At 46.1% G+C, this 21,829-nt stretch overlaps 1 protein-coding gene across 2 annotated transcripts in view; it reads left to right on the top strand.

The window, feature by feature from the left end:
• Positions 1-21,829, top strand: part of IGSF21 (immunoglobin superfamily member 21) — an 84,856-nt gene that overhangs the window by 9,547 nt on the left and 53,480 nt on the right. The window contains exon 1 of one of the 2 annotated variants that reach the window (XM_021374705.1): positions 5,122-6,340. The exons of the other annotated variant lie outside the window; for it this stretch is intronic. The gene's annotated coding sequence lies outside the window, so the exon portion shown is untranslated. Of the gene's footprint in view, positions 1-5,121; positions 6,341-21,829 lie in introns of those variants that run through there. 2 annotated transcript variants of the gene reach the window in all.

Raw genomic sequence — 21,829 nt, 5'->3', positions numbered from 1 at the left:
GGGGAAAAAATAATGCAAGAGCATGCAAGATGAAAGAACAACAACGAAAAAAAAACCACAAGCACTGGGCAATGTGGCTAGCTCACACCTTGCTGGCAGGGATGTGCTGTGAGGAGATGGGATGGCAAGATGAGCATGGCTTATCTCCCCAATCATGCCTTGCTAATTAAACACTGCTCCTGCCGGTGCACTCCTACAGGTAGAGCTGGAGGGCATCCAAAAGGAGAAGAGGCATGAGATGCCTTTTCGGCAGCAACCCATCTACTCCTGGTGTACTTTCCCCACTCTTTGCTCCCTGCCCAAATCTTATTAGCTCTGTTTACGTGGCAGGGATGTCAAGCGATTAATTTTTAATGGCTTGGTTTATTGCGTGTTTGAATGGTTTATTGAGTAATTCCCACATTTAAGTGATTAATTCCCCAGAGTTGGGAACGACTGGTTGGTTTTACATTAATCAGGCCGTCTGCATGCCAAGGGAGGGACGATCGATCAATCCTTGCTGCCAGCAAAAGTGATGTTAAAATACCTCAAGGTGCAACGAGGTTAAGGGAAAGGAGTAATTACGACTCCAAGTTCCCCTTGCAAATCTGGTGCCCAGCCAGCAGCTGGTCTCCTTCCCCCCCCCCCCCATCCTCCTGTTCCCAAAGCAAAACAGACCCTGCTAATTAATCTGGAGGACTGCAAGAGTCCCAGCTCCTGTAGCTCAGTAGGGTTTTGTAGTATTGGGTGTGATTTGGAAGGAGAAAAGTGCATGGGGAGCTGTGAACCAATGGGCAAACGTAGCCATCATGGGGGAATGATGCAATGCACAAGTTTTGGAAGTGCAAGACACAGCTCAGCTGCTCCACTGCTGTTTTCAGAGTCTCCAAAGATGAGCTGAGATCAATGCAAAACCTTGTCAAGGTCAGCCCTTTGGAAGCAAATGACAAGTGAGACATGTGGCTACCACATTCAAGGCTCCATTCTGCCCAAAATACTCCTTAGGATGGGGAAGTAGCATGCATTGTGTCATGGTGGATGGTGGGAAAACACCAAAAATGGGTCTAGGTAGAGTATGCAGCCCATCCGACCCAACATTCTCTGGCCATGCACCCAGCAGTGAGGACAGGAGCTTGCAGCGATGCTCACCTCCTGCTTCTTCACCACTGCATTTACTCCTGGGGGTTTATTTCCCCTTCCTTTTAGCTCCATACACCACTATTGACCATCAGGGCAGCCCATTCCTCTCCCACACATCATATTTAACCCAACCCACCAACAAAGGGAGAAAACGGGTGTTGTGCAGCAAATCCCCAGCTGCTTTGAGAGCTCCTGGGCTGGCAAAGAAAACAAATGATGCTTTTAAAAAAAATTTTTTAACACCTCTGCATGGAAACAGTGCCGATCGCTACCAGCCAGGCAGATGCAAGCTGCTAATGACAGCTCCCGATGGCGTGGGGCTGTCTCTTGTGTCATCAAAGCGGGCGGTGGTGAGCTCTGCTCTGCAGAGGTATTTTTAGCAAAGCCTTGCACTGAGACATGCTGCTCTTCCCCACTAAGAGCAAGCAAATCTGTTTTTTGCAAGGGATAGGTGGAAATCAGAGCCTTAATGGGTGAAAAGGGGCTTCTGGAAGTCCTAATGGCACTAAGCAGGGGCTGGGCTGGAAATGCAAGGACAGAGGATGGTGTTTGTGGTTTGCAACAAGGCTATAACAATTGCTTTGGGGAGCAGTGAGTGTACCAAAGCCTCTGATTCCTCCCTTTCAAACCACCAGCTTCTCCTTCTGTCATTGAAACAGAACAGAGGAAACCCTGGGGATTTTATAGGGTGCACAGAATGAGTTGTGCTGCACAGAAATCCTTCTCTTCTTGCTATTGCTGCCAGCAGTGGGGTTGGGTCACCCACTTGCTTCCTTAAGCACGGGGAAAGGCTGATAAATCTTGCTCCAGGCTTGAAAATCCATCCCTATTAGCATCCCTGCTCCTGTTTGAGCAATTTGCAGCAGCAGTTAATAGTGCTGGCATTGATGGTGTGACTGTAGCTCATCGGGGGACCGGCTGCATGAAAACTCTGCAAGCTAATGTGCTTCCAGCCTGCAGCAGCTGCGGCCTCCTGGCCCCAAATCTGCTGCTTCTGACCCCATTTTGGCACCATGGCTTGGCCCCATCGTGTCCTTGCTTGTCTCCTGGTCATGCTCTTTGTCCTACGGGGATGCATAGGGATATGCTTGGGGGGGATGCTTGGTGCAATGGGATGCTGCACCTGACTGGGTGCTGCTTTGCAACCAGCATACTCCATTTATGCATTTCCCTCTAAGCTGCTCCAAACTGGGAGCTCTGAGCCCTAGGGGTGTTGGGTGTGAACGTGCAAGTCTGGGCTTTGTGAGCTGGTGGCTTCCCACGGGCTACACCCTGCTGGGGTTCAAAGTAATGTTGCAGCTCTCCAGCTTGGTAATGGCTTTTGCATGTAGCAAAATGCAAAATGAAAGAAAAAAAAAAAGAGGAAAAAAAATAAAAATTACTTGCTGTTTCTCCAGGAAAGGAAAAAAAAAAGGGAGAGGAGAGGGGAGGAAAAAAATTAGCAAAACAAGGGATGCGATCTCATCTTCCCAAAGCACAGATGCTACAATTAGAGGACAGATCCTTTCCTGAAGATGATGATACTCAAGGAAAGCAAACAGTCCTGCGGGGGGTCCTTTCTTTGCTTTAAAAGGCTGTGAGCACCATGTAATTCCTTGATAAAAAGTGCGTATTTAAGCACTTAAAACGGTTAGAGAGGAGTGCAGCCCTGGGAAGGGAATGCTTTCCAATTTTAAAAGTTCGGTGCAGCTGCAGAAGACGCCCTCATACTCACCAAGTTCCTTCCTCATCGTGGTGATGCTTTGTGCTCAACACCTCTCCATCCCTTGTGCTCCATGGGAGGAGAAAACCCCATGGCACTCTTTGCACAGGGTCACTTTGCATTTTTTCCTCTTTTTTTCCCATGGGTTTGGGGTAGCCCTGCACAGCCACAGGCTTGGTTCATGGGGCACTGGGCAAGGGTGCATCATCCTTGGGGTGCACCATGCAAATGGGGAACAGTGATAGAGCCCACACAGATGAATAATACAGTCATTAAGGGTTGCAAAAGACCTCTAAGGTCACCTAGTCCAACTGCCAACCCATCCCCATCATGCCCACTCATGGAAACATAGAATCACTAAGGCTGGAAAAGACCTGTAAGATTCCCACGTCCAACTCCAACGCATCTCCACCATGCCCACCGACCATGTCCCTCAGTGCCACATCTCCATGGCTCTTCAACAACTTTAGGACAACTTCAGAAGGGCAAAATCCACAGAAAACAGAGCCCGCCTCCTAAATGAATGCCTGCAAATGGATTTTAGGTTTGGGGTCACAGCCCTTCCTCCCATCTCACCTTCTCCTGCAGCACTGATTTAGGCTCTGGAGAATAGAAACAATTTGCAAACGCTTTAAATTAAGTACTACTTCTATGTGAATTTAATTACCACATTATAGGACAGTTACTGGGCATTAGGATTTTTAAAAATAATTATTAATATCACATTAAACAATGAATTATCGTGAACAATTAAAATTAATTACATTTCTCCAAGCTAATTCAATTATTCCTATAACAGGGAGATGAGTGTGATCCACCATAAAAATTAGTGTCCCTAATGGGAGAACTGAATAATGTGTCACTGGCGGGAGCGGGAGTGGACTCAGTGCTCCCTAATTTCATGTCTTGATTCTTTCCCTCCTCATCCCTTTTCCATACCCACGTTCTCTTGGTGTCCAGGTGTTGGCTTGGAGCAGGTGTCTTTTTTTTCGGCTATTTCACCACTTATTCAATTAAACATCAATTTATAGACTGCTTCCATTGCTCATGGCAAACTCTGCCTTCTCAGTGTCTCCTTGCGTGGCTCACACCAGGATAAACCCATTTGACCTTCCTTGTTCTTGGCTGTAATGATTGTCATCCTCCATTGTCGCTTGGAAATAACTCACTGTCATTACGAATCCTCTTGCAATTTTCTCCCATTTACCCAATGGCTGGGCATGGATAGGATGTAATGGCATTTTATTTTATTTATTTATTTTTCTCCTTTCCTCAGATTGTGCAGGGTAGCGGAGGTTTCTTAACCCTTTCTGGGACCTGACTTTGCTATCTCCATCCCACAATGCAATGCTCAAATTTTTCCCACCCATCAACTTCTGCTGTTCAAGTTTCATGCAGCCAAAAATAACCCTGAGGCTCCTGACCTCAGCTAAAATTTCTCTTTGGGAACAGCTTCTTGTGTTGTTTTTTTTTTTTTCCCCTGTTTCCTGAATAAATTTAAATCAGGGGCCAGGAACAAAAGAGAATAGCGGTAAATAGCAAAAATAGACATTTCTCTCTCTTTAAGTCTATAATGCCCAGAGATGGAGCAGTGCCCCACTGGGATGGGATGCTGAAAGAAGCACTTTTTGAGGGTGAACTCAGTACCTGGGGGTGTTACCACCCCAACCAACCTTGGTTTGGTTAAAGTGGTGCCTTGCTCTGAGCCATCCCTGCCCTAAATGTATTTACTTCAAGGGCTGCCCCAGTTAGCGACTTGTTTAAAGTTGCTCCTGGATTTGACCCATCTGTAACTTTCCCATTATGCAGACAAGGAAAAAAAAAAACAACAAATTCCCCCAAAGCACATCAGTGCCAAAATCACACGCACTGCAGGCACAGAGCGATCCAGCAAAGCGTTTAAGCACCTCCACAGTGATGCTAATGCTGCTGCTACAATTAGCGAGGGCTCAGTGCCTCAATTGTTGGTGGATACAGCTGTTGGATAAGGGCTGCCCAAAAATGAAGCCGCAGTGCTGAGCAGGAATAGGAGCACGTCCCCGTGCCCAGGAGCGAGGCTGTTCTTGTTTTACAGCCGAGACGATTTGTTTCCTTCTGCTGAACAAGGCGAGCATTGCTCTCCTGTTTGCATCAGTGGCACCGAGGCAGTGACACGAGTCAGAGTCAGCCTGGGGAAAGGAGGAAAAAAAAATCTTTGTTAATAAAGCACCGGGCATGCTGTCCTGAAATGCAAACATTGGCTTTTTTTTTCCAGAGAAACAGAGCAATACAGAACGGTTTGGTTTGCAATGTTTGGCAGGGTTGAAATGCAGCAAGGAGGGAGAAAAATCTATTTATTGCAAGAAAATTCTTTATTTTTCCTTTTGCCCTTTGTAAAGTTGAGATTCTGCAAAGTGATCCCTGAACCCAGCCGGAGAAGCAATGGGCTCTGCCAGGGTCCCATATGGGAATGGTTAGACATCCCAAAGTCACATCTGCAGCACTGGAGCATTCTCACTCCATGCCACCCTGTGCTACGTCATCCCATGCCATGCCATGTCATAGAATCATAGAAATGCTTGAGTTGGAAGGGGTCCTTAAAGATCATCTAGTCCAACTCCTCTATAATGAACAGGGACACCCACAGCTCCACCAGGTGCACAGAGCCCCTACAGCCTGATTTTGGGTGACTCCAGGGATGGGGCATCCACCACCTCCTTGGGTAACCTGTGCCAGTGCCTCAGCGCCCTTATTGTAAAAAACTTCTTCCTTATTTCCCACCTAAATCTCCCCTCTTTTAGTTTGAAGCCATTTCCCCTTGTCCTGTCACAACTGACCCTACTAAAGTATCTGTTCCCAGTATACAGTTGGCTTTCTGGGCGGTGAGGGCACATTGCTGGCTCACGCCCAGCCGTCATCCGTACACCAGTAACTCCAAGTCCTTTTTCACAAGATATCATCCCATCCCATTCCATCAGCCTTAGGGCCACGTTCACACTCAACCCGGGTAGTAGGGACATAAAGTGTTCAACCCTATTAATCCCAAGGCCTGTTTGGGTTTTGCAGCTGGGAAGAAAGAGGGAAGTAAAGGTACAGAACACAGCCCAGCACAGAGTGAATACAGGTGTTGAGTTTGAGTTCTTCAGATGTTGGAAATCCTTCTCCAAGGGACACTGGCAAAAGTAGGGTGTTGTTGTTGTTGTTGTTTTTCCTCCTCCCTGTTTTTACACTTCCCTCCAGTTCTGCAGCCGGAATGGGGTGGGGTGCTGAGCTCATTGTCCCCAGCTGTGGGTATCACCTGCAGCTTGTTGAGAGCATATTACAGCTCCAGAGTAGGGCAGGTTTCATAAACCCTTGTTACTGGCCCTTTGTTCCCTAAAACTCATGGCATGCAGGTCTTTGGGTGAGAAAAGACAAAGTACAATCCTGACCTGCTTCACTCTGTTGCGGCTTGTACCGTGGAGGAGACAGAATCCTGTTGTTTTGGAAAAGGAAAGCTGGGACCTTCTGCAGGAACCTCAGAAGAAAACACAGATTAAGGTATGTTCCTCAAAAAAAAATAAATATATATATATATATTAATATCACTGAAGGTCTTTTGGAGAGCTTTAAGAAGGAAATTTTCAGTAAAGTGTTTTATCACAGATTTTTTGGTGGGTCTTTTGGAGAAGTGAATGTTAGGAAGGTGCTTTGCTCATTGCAATGGTGTTTATGCTGTCTGTGTGTCCCACGTTCACCCACTCGCTACAGCTGATACTGTTGGAAGTGTTTTGGTATGATGTAGCATTAAACATAGTGATAGGGCAGCGGCATGAATCCAATTGTTGATGGGATTTTTGGTCTCTGTGCTTAGTATTTTGTGACCCCAATCTTCCGTCTGTTGGTCTTGAATTGTTCCGTTCCTACAAGTCTTGGGATCAGTCCTGGACCATCTGTCCCTCTGTGATGTCCAGCCCTGAGCCTCCAGCCCTGCTCTTTGGGGCCCCCCATCCCATGATAGCAGTGCTCTGTTTTGGAGGTTCAGCATATCTCTGCCCTCCCCTAGGTGCTCAGTGCCTTTTGGCCACCTCACTGTCCTCTTTTGGACTTCAGTAGACTTGCACCACTTCTCCCATGCTCTGCTTGTACTGCACTGCACCAGATTGGGCTTGCAATGCATGCAAAATAAATAAGAATGTAGGGTTTGAATGAGAAACGGGGAAAAAAAAGAGGAGGGAATTACCAAAACCTACGGTCCTTTTTTTCCCCCCATTCCCATGTCCCTGCTGCCAAACAATATACGGTGGAGCAAAACTGAATTTTTCACAGAACCTATCACAGTGCAGAGGGAACAAAGAGCTGGTTTGGTTGCCGGGAGCAAGCAGTTATCAGGGCCCAATGGGATTGAGTGGGGTGCTTTGATTACAGCGAGCATTCCATCTGAGAGATTCTTGCCTTTTGTGTCTGTCCTCCTCGTTTGTGGCTCAGTGGTATATTTGTGCATGCTGAACAGCAAATTTGCTTGGAGGGGCAGCTCTGCTCTGCAGCAGGGTAGTTTGCTTTTTCTGAAAGTGTCTTTTGCCAAGAATTTGCTTTGTCCAGAGCTTTTACTAAAGCAGTGTGCAAAATGCAGCAGACATGGGACATTCTCACCACGCACTTCACGTTTTCATGCCAGTATTTGTGTATCCATCACCAACCTCCCTAACTTTTCTCAGAAAGTTTTGAGTATTGGGCTGCAATGGGCTGGATGATAGTACACTTTCTGCAGAATTAAGTCTCCTCTTCTCTACTTGCTATTGCTCCAGGACTGCGTCCTGGGGAACACGCAGCCTGGGACCAGCCGTGCCACTTAGAGCCAGTGCTATAATCTTCATTTGTTTCCCTAATGTGCGTGGGGGTAAATGGAGAGGAACCTTTGCAGAAGGGAAGTCATGGGGCTTCTACAAATGGGGAGGGAAGGAGTGGGCAGCAGGAGTGTGGAGGTCTCTGTAAGCTGGTTAATGGAGGCTATATGGTGTGATGTGCTCAGCTAGTGGCTTACTTTCCCTAAAACAGTTGTGGAGTTGGTGCTGGTGATCAGCAGGATGCTGGGGTGTACTGGTGACCCAATGTGGGCTGGCATCCAACGCATCCAAAACAATTGTTCTGGCTTAGCAACAATATTTTGAGAGGGAAAAACTCTATTTCTCCTGAAAATATATTGTCTTTCTTCAGTTCCATTTGTCATTCTTCTGACAAATCTGCGTTACTAACCCTTGCTTCCTCTCCCATGGCCCACCCAACAGCAGAACTGCTGGTGGACCCATTTCCCATCTTGGCACTGACCCACAAAACAGCAGGATTGTGGGGCAGTCCCTAGATCCCTTCTTTCCCATTTAAGCCCCCTGTGCCCCTTAAATCCCCTTTGCACCATCCTTTTTCTTTTTCTTTTTTTTCTTTTTCTTTTCTTCCCTTTTACCTCTCCTGAACACTCTGTACTTTGCTACTGGATCAACACAGGTGTTTATATATAGGCACAGGTGGAGTTAATTTATAGGCAGCTTTTATAGGCACTCTTGACTGTGAGTGTTTCTTGCACCCTAGAACTTGCAGTGCTCTGGTTTGTCTGCTTTCTCTCCTTCTTATAATTTAAGTATTTTATACCAATGCCCTCGCCTCCCAGGCTGAATTGCTCGTTTCAAGTGTTAAATGGGTGATGGCAGGAAACAAATGCAAGAATCAGGCTTTTAAAGAGGGAAAGAAAGGCTTATTTCATTAAATTAAAATCCTTCAGTGTAAATACATTTCTATTATCGGTTGGGAAAATGCAGACAAGGCGAAAGTGTCTTTTTAATATGAGTATGCCTTTATCTGGAGGTTTGCACGTGCTGGGGAAATGGGAATTGGGGATGTTGGAGCTGGTGCTGCTCCAGCACAAGGAAAGCAATCCCTGCCAGAGCATCTCCTTAGGAATCTTTAGAAAATAGGGATGTTTTCAGACTGATCCATCTCACTGGAATTGAAAAGAATGAAAGAAAGTGTGTTGCTTTGCTCAAGGTGGCTGCAGGATGCTGTCACGTTCCTAATTTTGATGCAGTTTGGGATTGTTGCTATTATGGGGCATGAGGGAGCTTCCCTGAGTTCTGATCTTTCCCCTCTGCTTCTTGTTTTTATTCTTGCTTCCTCTTGACAGTGGTGTTAGAGGGAGGAACTTGCTCTCTTCTGCAGAGCCATAAATGCAGCTGCGCTGTAATGTTGCAAGTGGGTTGTATGCAATGGTTTGGATGGAGACTCTGGGGTCCTTGGGGCCTCATCTGCATCAGCATATTGGTATTCTGGTCTGTCGTGATGGGGATTTTCAGCTATGGGCGATGGGGGATCCTTTGTCTGTTTATCTATGACCCCAGCTTACTCTTGGATTTTGAGGTCCCCATTGACCATGGTGCAGTTGCCCCCAGAATAAACACTCCTTCAACATCCCTTCCCAAAGCAGAACAAGTCCCCAGCCCAATTTGATTAGGGGGAAAGGATTAAGTGGTCCTTTTGGATGCACTGCTTCATGCTGTAAGTGGTTTAGCAGCAGCTTGCTGGGAATTAGCTGGGCTGGGAGATAAGGAACAGCTGCATGCAGAGGGTATCCCTGTTTATATTCCAGCTCAAGCATGTTTTGGTTGGATTCCCAAGGTTTTCTCTGCAATCACAAGGGGAAGAAACTTGCTTATCTGTTCCCAAAGCCTAGGATGCTCAGGAAATGATGGGGTGCCTGGAGCCGAAGCCTTAAAAACATCGCAATCACAAGAGCTGTCAAACAGAGCACTAAAGTAGGGAATTACAAGCGCAGAGAGTTCCCAACTCTGTGCAAATTTCAGTTTAAAATATTTTTTCATAAAAAAAGAACTGAGATTGAATAGATTATTCTTGGCTCCACTCACAGCCTCTTTTATGCCTAAATAACCCCTTTAAAAAGTTCATTAAGGTCTTACAGCAGTGCCTGAGTCATTGCATTGCAAGTGAGCTGGGCTGTCAATGGTCCTTGTTTAGGAGGATGCATAATCGGTGGAAAGTGGGTGAGGTAGAGGCTTACAGGAGAAAGCTGAGAGGGGAAGATAAGGCATCTGAGGCAAAAGGGGCAGAAGGTTTGGTTCTGAATGGGTTTGTAGAGGTTTCCAGCCTATTTTTAGCCCTTTTTTCCCCCAAATCATGTAACTGTAGAATGGCTGAGTTGGAAGGGACCTCAAAGATCACCTAGTTCAAACCCCCCTGCAGCAGAAATACTAAGTCACGGCCTGAACCAGTGATTGAGCACCTGGTGGGAAGGAAGACCCAACCCAGGGGAGCTCAGGTGCAAGGAATGCACTTGAGTGACTGGAAGGGATGAAGCCAGGATCCACCCCTTGCCAACCCTCATTTAAGGGCTGTCAGTGGAGGTGAGGGTATCTCCCTGCCTACCCGAGGCCTTCCAAAGGGTAAGCAACCTTTTCCCTTTGTTTCTGTGTCCACAGCTGCTGCATTTGGGCTTATCCTCACTTGCTGCGGACTAGGACTTTGATTGCTGTGTTTTCCATTGTAGTTTAGCGTTACACCCCCGATGTGGGCAAGGTTGCTGACTACTAAATCAGGCACTAAATCCCCCCGCCCCGTGATGACTATCTGCATGCATAGTGCTCCAGGGTCTGGTGCATCCCCTGTCAGAAAGCAGAAATGCTGTGCCACCTTCCCCTTGGATTGTTTGGGGAAATTTTCAAGTCGTAACATTTTTTTCTTAAGCCTTTGTGGTTGCAAGGCGGAACAATCCTATGACAAAAAAAACCCTTCAGACTCAGAGGCTGTTCAATTTTTGAAAACAACCTTTTGATTTGGGAGGCAGAAGAGCAGCTTAAATTTTGTCTCTGTATTTGAAAGAATCTGTCTTCCACTGTGTGGCTCTGCACAGGTAGGGGGAAGGGTGATTGGCAGACAGCAGTGTTACTTTGAAGATGTTTTTGAGTTGATTGCAATAGGTTTTTATGTTCTGAAATTGTCAAAATGGAGCAGCTTTGTAGTTGCAAATGATTTTCTTTGGAAATCTAAACTTGTTACAGGAGGGAATTGAAATCACAGATGCACAAGGACGTGCCTGGGAGCGTCGAGGTGATGCAAATTCATCACCCACCGGGGCCATGGGTATACCTGATGGCTCCAGCATGACCCCATGCCCTCTTCTAGAAATGCTTCATCCATCCATGTAGTTTTTCTCCTCTTTCTTTTGGCAGAAGGTGCATCTTCTAGCAATGCTCCCAAGCCTGTTTTGGGCATAACCATGCTCTTATCTCCTGCACGACGATTTTGCCCCTGTTCTGGGGGAAGAGGAAACTGCAGGTGGTTGTGTTTCTGAGCCCGTTTGTTCCTCTTGTTTTCACATAAGAACACCTTCAGTTTAAAATGAAATACTCTAGTATAAATATAAATCACAGTAGAATGCACTTTTGGATAGACGAGCTGGGAAAGAGTAAGAAATAGCACATCTATAAAACCTTTTCACAACCAAGCTCAAGAGTGGTGACATAGAGTTCAGCCCTTGGAAAGGCTGTTGGGTCAGGAGCATCTCCTTCTGCCCAGCATCCTAATTCTGGGAAGGAAAGAAATAATCCTCCTCAATTAAGAGGTGAAACTGTCAGTGGGGACAGAGACTTCAGGAGGACACAGGTTTGTAGTGGAATGTGCGGCATGCTGCAGTGCAGGCCCTATACCTGCCTGCGCCAAGGTCACTAATGATACTTTATAAGCATCCTTCCTGTCTGTATATGCTAAAGAAATGGGGAAAATAATGAAAAAGAAATGTGAGGCTTTTGAGTACAAGTAGTGCTGGGTGAGGCCCCATTTGAGACTATTTTCCTTCATCTTGAGGGTTTTGGATTTGCATGGCTGTCGGCTGTACCCATGCTGTGCAATATGGATTTAAATGGCTCTGGGGAGAGGATGTGTTTGGGTGTGAAATGTTAAGGCTTGGAGAAAAATAGCTTTGTATGGCACTGATGCTGCCTGGGGTACCTCTTCATGCTTGTGCGTTTCTCATCCAATATTTTGCAAACCTCCTAATGCCCGTAGCTCTACAAAAATAAGATTTCCTTGTGGGAAGGGAACGCTTTGCTTGTGCTGGAGCGCTGCTGTTAGGAGCCAGTGAAACCACTTTGCCCAGTCAAAACCTGCTTTATTTCCACATTTTTTTAATCATTATTTAACCTTTTTCCTCTGTGGCAGCGGAGTTATATGTCAAACATGTTTCACCCTGCTCTGACACTGCTGCTGGATGTCAGGGAATGGCCTTAGGGCTGCATTTTCCTGTCCTTTTCCAGGTGACAAATCCCCTTTCCATGCAGCTGGCCACATACAGACACATTTTTTCAGTCATGGGATCCTCACTGCATGCTCTGTCAACACTGCATCCTTCTGTGCATCTTGCGTGTGAATTATTCACACCACGTGCAGGCTGCTCTGTGCAGCCCGGAGTCGTCCTGCCGTTGATTTTAAGGCATGATGACAGGTTGAGAACTGGATCGGTAGCATTAATACAAGAGTGTGGGGCACGCAGTGCCAGTGGAGCAGATGTCGTTGAAGTCACAGTGCGTTAATGCTGCGATGAGTCATTGCAGGAATGCTGCTGAGATGATGCCACTTCAGAGAGCAAATGGGTTGTAGTGGTAATTAAGGATGCTCCGTCCTGCTGCTGCTCCCATGAGCAACTCCTTAGGCTCTGAACTTCGGCAAGAACTGCTTGTTGGGGTTGGGGGTCTGTCTCATTGCCTGATTTTTGGTACCTGTAGTGAAGGTATTGGTACCAAAGTGGGTCATGCACCTTTCCTTAAAGATCAGCATAAAGAAATAATTGACTGTAGAGTACTGTATCTTGAGCTAACATGAAGCAAGAAAGCAAAGAAAAAGGACATCTTTTTTCCCCTCTTGACTGTTAAGACTGTGAAGAGCATGACTGAGGTGTGAACATCTAAAACACATTTTGAGTGAAACAAGAAACCCAAGGTGGGTTTCACCTTCATAAGTTGGATGCCAGAATGGCCAAAAAGTCAGTACATGAGATGTCTGCACCCTTGATGCTTGCAAGCTGCTTGTACCTGACTTATATCTCTGCAAGGAGCAAGTCAGCTGTAAGGGAGCAAAACCTCGGGCTTGGATCCAAAGCCAAAATCAGGCTCTACTGTTGCCAGGCTTGGTAGTGCTCGCTTCAGTCACAGCATGAGGATTTGTCTTCACAGCCTTTCCACCCTGCCAAAAAACACAGAATGGGATTACTCGAAACCTCATGCAGGATGGCTGCAGTTGGTTCCAGCTCTGTCATGGGTGGTGGGATTCCAGCCGAAATGAGATGTGTGAAGGACCCTCTTCAGACTTTGCTGAGTTTTGGGTTGCAAGGAGTGGTTCCCATGGTCCTGCTTAGGGCTGGAGAGCACTGCATTGCACAGGAAGGTGTTTGAGGGGGTGGCAGTGGGTGGTTTTGCTTTAGCTCAGCCAGTGTGCTGAAACCCTCATTAAAATTGCAGGAGCTTGGTAGTATATAAATATGAAACTTGGACAAAGATGTGTTTTTGTCATTCTCCCCCAAAGTACAATCAATTTCTTCAATGTAAGTAAGAGAATCTATATATAGCCATGGGGAGATGCTTAAGTGCTGCCAAAGGCTCTGCTCAGGGGGTGGTGTGCATTCACCAGGCTTGAAGAAAAACCTCCAGGAGCTGGAAATGTGGGGCTGAAGACTTTTTTTTTTGTACACTGACTCTACAGAGGTGGCTGTGCATCTTCCAGCCCCCACTGCGATGCCTCTTTGCTCTGCTATAAGAAGATAAAGGAGTCCAGCTGCTCCTGGTTTGGAGGACGTGAAGATTTTAAAGTTTTTTTTAAAAGGCTTTTCATTTAAAATAGGTATCTGTGAGAAGCAAAAGTATGTAAGAGGGTCAATGACTAAGCCACTGTTCCCGTGAGCCGGCAATAACCTGATAAATCGCTGGAGTACGCTCAGGCTCGTGTCGCCCAGTCCCCGCTCAGGTTATTTCCTGCACAGGGAGACCTCTTAGTAGGTCATTACTGCCTAATTACTGCCTAAACGCTCTCATTTGTCCTCTCGTTGTCAGCCCAGGTGCAGCAGAGGCTCCTCCTGGCTCTGCCTTTCTCAGAGCTGAGTAGGAAAATAAAAGCAAGTTTTCTTTCTCAGATTTGCAAACAAAATTAATTCCACCCCAACGTGTCCTAGCACCCAACTTTTTCCATCATTGCAAGCCAGGAAGAAGTGTGGGACATCTTGCAAGCTTGTTGCAATGCTTACCCCTTCTTCTTGCCTCTGCTGTTGCCTTTGGCTTGGTTGGGAGCATCCATCACTTGCTCCAAAAACACTGCCAAATTCTGAGCATCATCTGCAACTTTGTTCTGCTGGGGCACTGAGAGGGTTCTTGGATTTTTTTCCCTTTCTTTCTTCCTCCTTCCTGATGTTTTTCTGCTCGCAGCCTCACTTGTTGTCACTTGGTGACAAGTTGATGAAAGCTGCTCCAAAAAGAGGACGAGGAGACAGATTGGTGTGGAGAGGAGGAGGAGGGAGGAGAGGAAGGGTGAGGAGTTTGAGATGCCACTTGTCTGCCGGCATCATTTGATTGCATCTCTTCAGCATCTAAGTGCACACTGTGATCAATCCCCTCCTCCGTTTGTGGTGCATTTTTCAATTTATGTGTACATTTGTTATATCTATAAATGCATGATTGGCACCCATGCAACAAAGAATGGGAAAGGCAGATGTGGCTCTCGGCTGTTCCTTCCCCATGGCAAAACCTGCTGTGCCTAGCAGTACAAATATCTCCAACAGGACTGCTGTGGTTAAACACTGGGAGGGGAAAAAAAGTGGGTTATTTTTTGTTTGTTTACTGAAAATATTGGGGTTTTCTTTCTTTTCCCCATTGGGAGGGTAAAAATGTTGCAGGCCAAGGCATTCAAGCCCAGATTGGATGGGGCCCTGGTCAGGCCCATCTGGTGCAGAGCAACCCCACAGCAGAGGGTGAGGCTGGCTGGGCTTTAAGGTCCTCTCAACCTGACCATCTTATGATTCTATGATCTTTAAGGTGCTCTGAACCCCTTCTGTGGTAGGGAATTTAGTTAGATCTGAGGATTATTTTTCCAGTGCTTCCCTTGGAAATGCACTGATGTGAAACTCGTGCAAAGGATTGCATTTCTCTCAGCACAAGAGTGGGTGGCAGATGAAACTGAGAAATGCAGCTATCTGATTTCATTTCATTTTTTACTCTTTCTCCCCCCCCCCTTTCTTCTTACCTTTTACTTCCTCCAAGCCGTTGTTGGCAGCAGCCTCCTCCCCAAAGGCAGCAGCACCTGTCTCCAGGATTATTTTTTACAATCTCTTTGGCACCGACATCTCCTCCTGCACAAAAGCCTCTCCTATAAATAACTCCTGGCTGTGCTCACTCCCCCTCCCTTCATTGCTCCATCTTCCCTTCGCCTCCCATCATCTATTCTTGGGCTGTAGAGATGAGTTGCTCTAACAGCCCGGAGCAGGGCACTGGGGTAGGCTACCCAGGGAGGTGATGGAGTCACCGTCCCTGGAGGTGTTTAAGAGCTGTGGAGATGTGACACTGAGGGACATGGTTAGTGGCGGTAGATTGGGGTAGGAAGCGTGTTGGGTTTTGACCGCTCAGAAAAACCCGAAGTGAGCTTGGGCTGGGTGAGCATGAAGGATAAATCCAGGCTCAGGCCATGGAAAGGTTGCATTGGTTCACTGCACCTCCACCTTAAAACTTGGGGTGGGAAAAAGGCAAACGGCCTGGGGAGGGACACAAAACTTTGTGTGCCTTGCAGATGTGGCTTTCTTTTGGATTTTTGGTGAGGTTTGCTGAGAAGGAGAGAGGGTGCAGCCAGTAATGAAATGCTGCTCACGTGCCCTAATGAAGTGCCGAAAGACTCAGTGTCGGGCTTGCGGCAAATTAGATGTGGATTATTGGAGCAATGAGAATTGAACGACCCGAGATATTATCGGAGGAGGGGGAAGAATGCGTTTCCTCATCTTACTGCGTCCTGCAGTGTGCATTTAATTACCCGGAGTAGAGTAAAAAGTGTAACCCCAAATCCATACTGGAGGCAGATTGCATGTTGGCATCCTCATGCACACTACAAAAGTACAACTTGGGGGATGCACAGTGCTTAAACATGCACATTGCATGTTTCCAAGCAAGAAGTGACTCTGCTTCATTTACAACCCATTCAGCTCCTTTCAACAAACACTGCAATAACGGAATCCAACTGGGATTGCCCCTTTCCTTTTGCATCCCCTCAATGCACGTGTGAGCTCTATCCTCACGGGGTATGTGACTGGTCTTTGTGTCCCCAGTGTAGGCTTGGAGTTCATTTGGAAGCCAGCCCCGTCGGCAGAGAACAAGCAGATTTAATTAAACATAACCTTCCCTTCAGCAAGAAAATAAACTGTATTCTCCGTATAGAACAATTAGTATTTACAGCCCCTCCTCGCTGTGCTTCCACCCCTTTTAATACTCTTTTTTATTATCCCTGACTGGGAAGAGATGGCATTTGATTTCCATAAATTAGCATGAGGATTTTGAGGGAGGGGGAGCAAAAAATATAAAGGAAAGGGAAAATAAGGGGGAAAACAATAGAAAGAGCAATGAAATGTGATGGTTAGCAGTACTATAGGATGGTGATTTAGGGGGTTTCCTCCCCATTAAAGAAAGCAACTGCCAGAGCAAAGCTGGGAAAATGATGTTTCTGAGCAATGAACGTGACAGAGAGGAAGCAACAACACCTCAACTGGAGGATAGAGGTGGCAGGAGGAGGTGGGAAATAAGGTTTTTTTTTATAAAGTTCACCCAGTCCCTGGTGTTCAGTGGGAGCTAAAAGCTTTCATTGGCCTGGGCAGGAAGCCAAAACCCATGTTTATCTGCACATGGATATGAACTATGATCGGTGCAGCAACTGCTAATTCCTTTTTCTTTGTGGGGAGCACCTGGAGGTGTCTCCGCTCTGAGGAAATGTCAGCTTGGTGCTTGCTGGCAATTTGACTCAAGGAAAACCCCTCCAGTAATGGCACCTCTGAGGTTGAGATTTGGGAATGGGATGAGCCCAGACTTGCTGCTTCAGAGGCGTTTTGTGTCCAAATTTCTTGTATCAGGGTTTTTAATGAAGCCCCACCATTGTCTGTTTGGAGGGGGATGGAGGACCACAGTGACCCCATTAATGAGATGTGCATTTGGGTGGTGTAAGCCAGATTTATCCATCTAGAGTGAAAATGACTTAATGTCCTCATTTGGACATGTGGAAGCAGGTGGGGAAAGTTCCCAAAGCAGTTCTGCCCTGACCTCAAAAAAAACCCCCAAAAAACTTCCTCAATATCATTGCAAAGTTGACCTGCTTTTCCAGAAGATTTTGTGGCTAATTGCTGGCAGTTGAAGAGTTTCAGGATCTGAAGAGCTTGTGTTTTATTCTCAGCTACCAAAGTTATGCTGTCATTACAGATGTGCTGGACTTGTCCCCATGGATTCATTGAGACACTTGGTCCCCAGTTTTAGGCCATAGTTGGTGTTCTGGAAGGGTGCTATTGGATTGTAATGTCCCCATACAAAATGCTTTCAATCATGAAACGCGAATAATTTGTGCTTGTTTAGGTCTTTCCAGGTGTCTGTGCTGGATCTTTGCGAGGATCCGGACTCAATGACCCTTACTGGTCCTTTCCAACTTGCAGTATTCAATGATTTTTTTTGGTCTTCTTCCTTCTGACATTGGTTTCTAGGGGTTAGTAGCTGCGGCTTGGGATTCTTTGTTGATGCTGGTCCCCATCCCTCCAAACCCAGCAACCTGTAGCCGATGAATAGTTGCACATCTAAAAGCACAAAGTGGTAATGGACCATGGTGCACCTCTGGATGAGAATCCCATCCAACCCTTTTGAGATGCCCACATTCGATCTGGTGAAATAACAAATTGGAGGCTTTCCTCTCCACAACGAGAAGTCAATGTGTTGTTCACTTGTATTTAAAATGCACTCAACAAATGGAAAACACTATCTGTGATGTATCTGTTTTCTTCCTCATCCCAAGCTGTCAATCAGCTGTCCTGACTCTGTAGGTGTGATTGATGGGTATGCAGAGGTGACATCACAGCTGCTCACAGCATTTGAGAATAATGAGCGGCTTGCAGTGATTGATGCTGGTGAAGACATGTGGTCATGGTGAAACCTCTGCTCCCAGCAGCACCCTCAGAACCCAATTCAATCAGTAAGACTTCCAGTGATCTCTTGCTTGTTCTAGTTACAGTTTCTAGTTATAGTTTGTGTGTTTCGATCTATTTTGAAGACAGAAGACATGAAAAACAGCTGAAACATGTAACAGCATTTCAGCAGTTATTACAGGAGCACCAGGATTCAATCTGCTTGAGCCCGAGAGTGAGAAATTCCTAGAAAGCCAATTTAATTGACACATCTGAATGAACTTTTAGTTAAAATTGCATGTGAATGCCGTTTTCTTATTTTAAATGGACTCATTTGTAGGTGGCCAACCTGATATTGGCATTTTTCTGCTCTGTTGAGACTCCTCCTGTGGATATTTCTTTTCTGTGATGACTGATGTTGACTTCCCCCATCACCTGCACACCTCACAGTGGAGGAGTGCCCTTTGGGAACAGGGAGTGCAGAATCGTAAATACTTCTGGGGTGTCTGTTGGCCTTCCCCTCTCTCCAAATCATTTCTGGGGGGTATCGGAGCACTTTTCCATTTCTCTTTTTCAGTCTGAATTTTTCTCCTTCCCTTGGAGACTTAAATGATTTCAATTTGGGCCATAGTGTGCATGGTTGGTTTTGTAGCATTTCCCCAGGAGACCTGAGCTGGAAGCCCACAAAGACTTTCTCTTCTCCTTTTCTTTTTTTTTTTTTTGGCATCTCTCCCTCTGGTACAATCTCTCAGCATACCATCCAACATGTTATCTTTTGACAAGATAGTCCCTGGTGGTGCCTGGGATTTGCATGGATCATCCTTGAGGGCTAACAACTCCGTGCAACCCCTAATGAATTGATGCAACCGTTTTCCCCTCCCCTAAATCTCATCAAAGGTGAAGGGGTGTACATGTGTGTGGGGAGTGTTCATAGCATTTTTCCCTTTTTTTTTTTTTAACCCTGGTCTGAGCCTGCTTTTCCCTATAGAAACCCACTCCTCAGGGGCAATAGCAGCTAGAAAATGAGATTTTGTAGAGAGCTCCCCCAGATCTGCCCATGGTCTCTGGGGGCACACAGTGTTCCAGCATAGGGAAGAGTACCCATGGGGGAAGAAAAGGAGAAAAACATGAGAAAATGAGTGTGGAGCTGAAAGGCTGGAAAATACTTTTTTCCTTTTTTTTTTCCAATTGCTGCACTTAGCATTCCTAAAACTGTCCCATTTTCCCTCATTCTGCTTGACACCAGCTGACTGGTCCTATTGCTAAGCCTGCCCTCCCTTTCTTTTGGACCCCAGCTATATTTATAAAGATACATACACACCCCTCTCTCTGCGTGTGCCTGCAGCTTCCCCAACCCTATCTCATTTTTTTAAAACAAGTTGATTTTTTCGCTTGATAATCCTTTGAATGTCGTTTCTCTTCCCACACAAATCCTCACAGCTGTTAGGACTTCAAATCCTTCATCCATCAAGAGAGGCAAGGAAAGAGGGGGGGGCAGAGGGGGGAAATGAAAGGGTTTGCCCAGCACATACCAAAGTGGCACAGGCTGTGAAAAGACACCGGCGATGTGGTTGATGCATAAAATTGGGAGAATTTCTGGCTCTCATTAATCTGTCTAAAGTGGCTTTGATCTCTTCTGCTTTAATTAACTTAAAATTATAATGAGATTATATATATTTTTACAAAATGTGCATGGACTCTACCCATTGCTGAGCCTGCAATGCTGTGACACAGGGACAGATGGTCCTGTCTTCCATGGACATTGAGCACCCATTAGGGACTTTATTCCAAAGCACCTTCCAAAAGGCCATTTTTCAAGAAAAACACTCAAAATGATCTAGTAGTTGACAACCCTCCTCATGGTGAGGGGTTGGAGCTTGATGATCTTTAAGATCCCTTCCAACCTAAGCCTTTCTATGAATGGGCTGAAATTTGGGGCCAGCCATCTCAACAGCTGGCACAAGCACCAATTGTGCATTGCAAACCTCCAGGACCCACTGAGTTCATGATTTTTGGCAGACTGTGAAAGGGAGACTTCATCGATTGGCTGAATTGCGAACATGGAGGGGGATGAATATGGGATGAAGTGAAATGAGCTGCTTGAGCATTCTCAAAGATACTGTGCTGAGAGGAGCCTTTCACAAGAGGGTCTCCCAGAAGGATGAGGACCATCTCATGTGCATCAGCAGAGTTTTTATATCTTATTTTGGGATCTATTTACTTGTTCCTGCTTTCAAATCTCTTATTGCTTTAGGGGCCTGAGGGCAGGTGTTTGGCTTTGGCCAGATGGGACAACCTCTGCTGTGCAAATTGATTCCGGTTAAGAGGGATGAATGGGGAACACAGGACTCCAGGGTTGAGGATTAAAACAAAAAAATTAAAAGCGTGCTTTTTGGAGATGTCAGTGCTTTAGCTGTGGGAATGGGAGAGGTGTGACAGGGGCCACTGATGCGATTCTATTATCATGTGGGTTGATATCCCATCAGATGATATATCTTCTGCCTAATTGCTATCAAGTGGTTGCTTTACATAGATGTCTGCATTCATTAAGAGAAAAGGAGTGTACAGTGGTTTTTTGTTCACATAGTTTCCCCCTTTGCAGTTTATTTCTCACTCTTTGGAAAGCCATCTTTTGAGAGGCTGGGTTTTGCTGCTATGGGGAATACAGAAAACACAACGAATTTGCACATTGATTTCACCTGTGGAGGTGAAGAGCTGCTTTGTCCTCAGTTTTCCCTTGTTGGTTTTCCTTGTCGCACCAAACTGATGCGTTTTAGAGCAGGGACAGTGGAAGAGGGGAGGGATGCTGACCTTCCTGCAAAACATGAGGCATTTCATCAGCACTGCTAAATGCAGAGCCCATGTTAGGTTGGGTTTTACTCCTCTTCCAAAAGATCAATATGCATTTCCCGTTGATGCTGATGCATGAGTGTTTTCTGTATCCAAATTGTGAGTTAGCATAGACAGTCAAATGAGAAGGTATCAGTCTGCAATCATGTATTAGAAAAATACATTATAAATCATGGCTTTCTCCAGCTCTCCTCCTTGCACTGAGCATCCCACTGGATGTGCTTGAAGCTGGTAACAGTAGTGAGAAAGTGGGATTTGGATGGGGAAGGAGAGGCAAAGTGAGATTCAGCTGAATTCAAGCTATTCTCTGCCCTGAAAGCATCTTGGGCTGTTATGCTCACTGGAGCATGGATTGACCTGAATGAGTTTGAGCATGGTGGGGATGGGTTGATGGTTGGGCTTGATGATCTTAGAGGAGATCTTTTCCAATCTTAATGATTCTACGAGAACTATGAGGAGTGTGGGGTTGTTCCCAGCTGCTGGATGACATCAGCACCAGGATGGCCATGGGGCTGGGCTATTCTGCCAGTATTCCCACCTAGGAAACTCTGCACCATGAGGAATGCTGCTGTAGTGTCTGTTTCCAGAGAAAGTTGCAATCAAGATCTCATTCACACCTGCCAGACTGGGAAATAGACATCTTCTGGCAGGAGAAACATATCTCTCCCCAAAGTGGTGTTTATTGGTGGGAGACAGCACCAGGATTGCTTGCAGGTGGCGTGGGTGAGGCTGTGGACCAAAAGGCAGAGCTGGTACCCATCCTTGGGCCCAGCACTGCACAAAGGTCCCAAAGGTTTGGTGCATCTGGAAAGGTCCTTCCAAGCTTCCTGGAGATGCTTTAGTTGACTTATAAAGACCCAAATATACTGTGAAATTTCTCCTGGCTTCACCAGGATCCCATTTGGAAAAACAGGTCCAAAGCAGAAATGCTGTTTCATCTTTCAGTTCCAGGCTCTTTCTTATATTTCTTATGCATGAGATAAACTTGTGTATTTTTGACTGACTAAAATTTAGCG

Source organism: Numida meleagris, chromosome 20 (assembly GCF_002078875.1).
Source record: "Numida meleagris isolate 19003 breed g44 Domestic line chromosome 20, NumMel1.0, whole genome shotgun sequence".
In the NCBI taxonomy this organism is placed as follows: Eukaryota; Metazoa; Chordata; class Aves; order Galliformes; family Numididae; genus Numida; species Numida meleagris.
The sequence above is the reverse complement of the archived record's forward strand: the minus strand, read 5'-3'. Positions and strand labels throughout refer to the sequence as shown.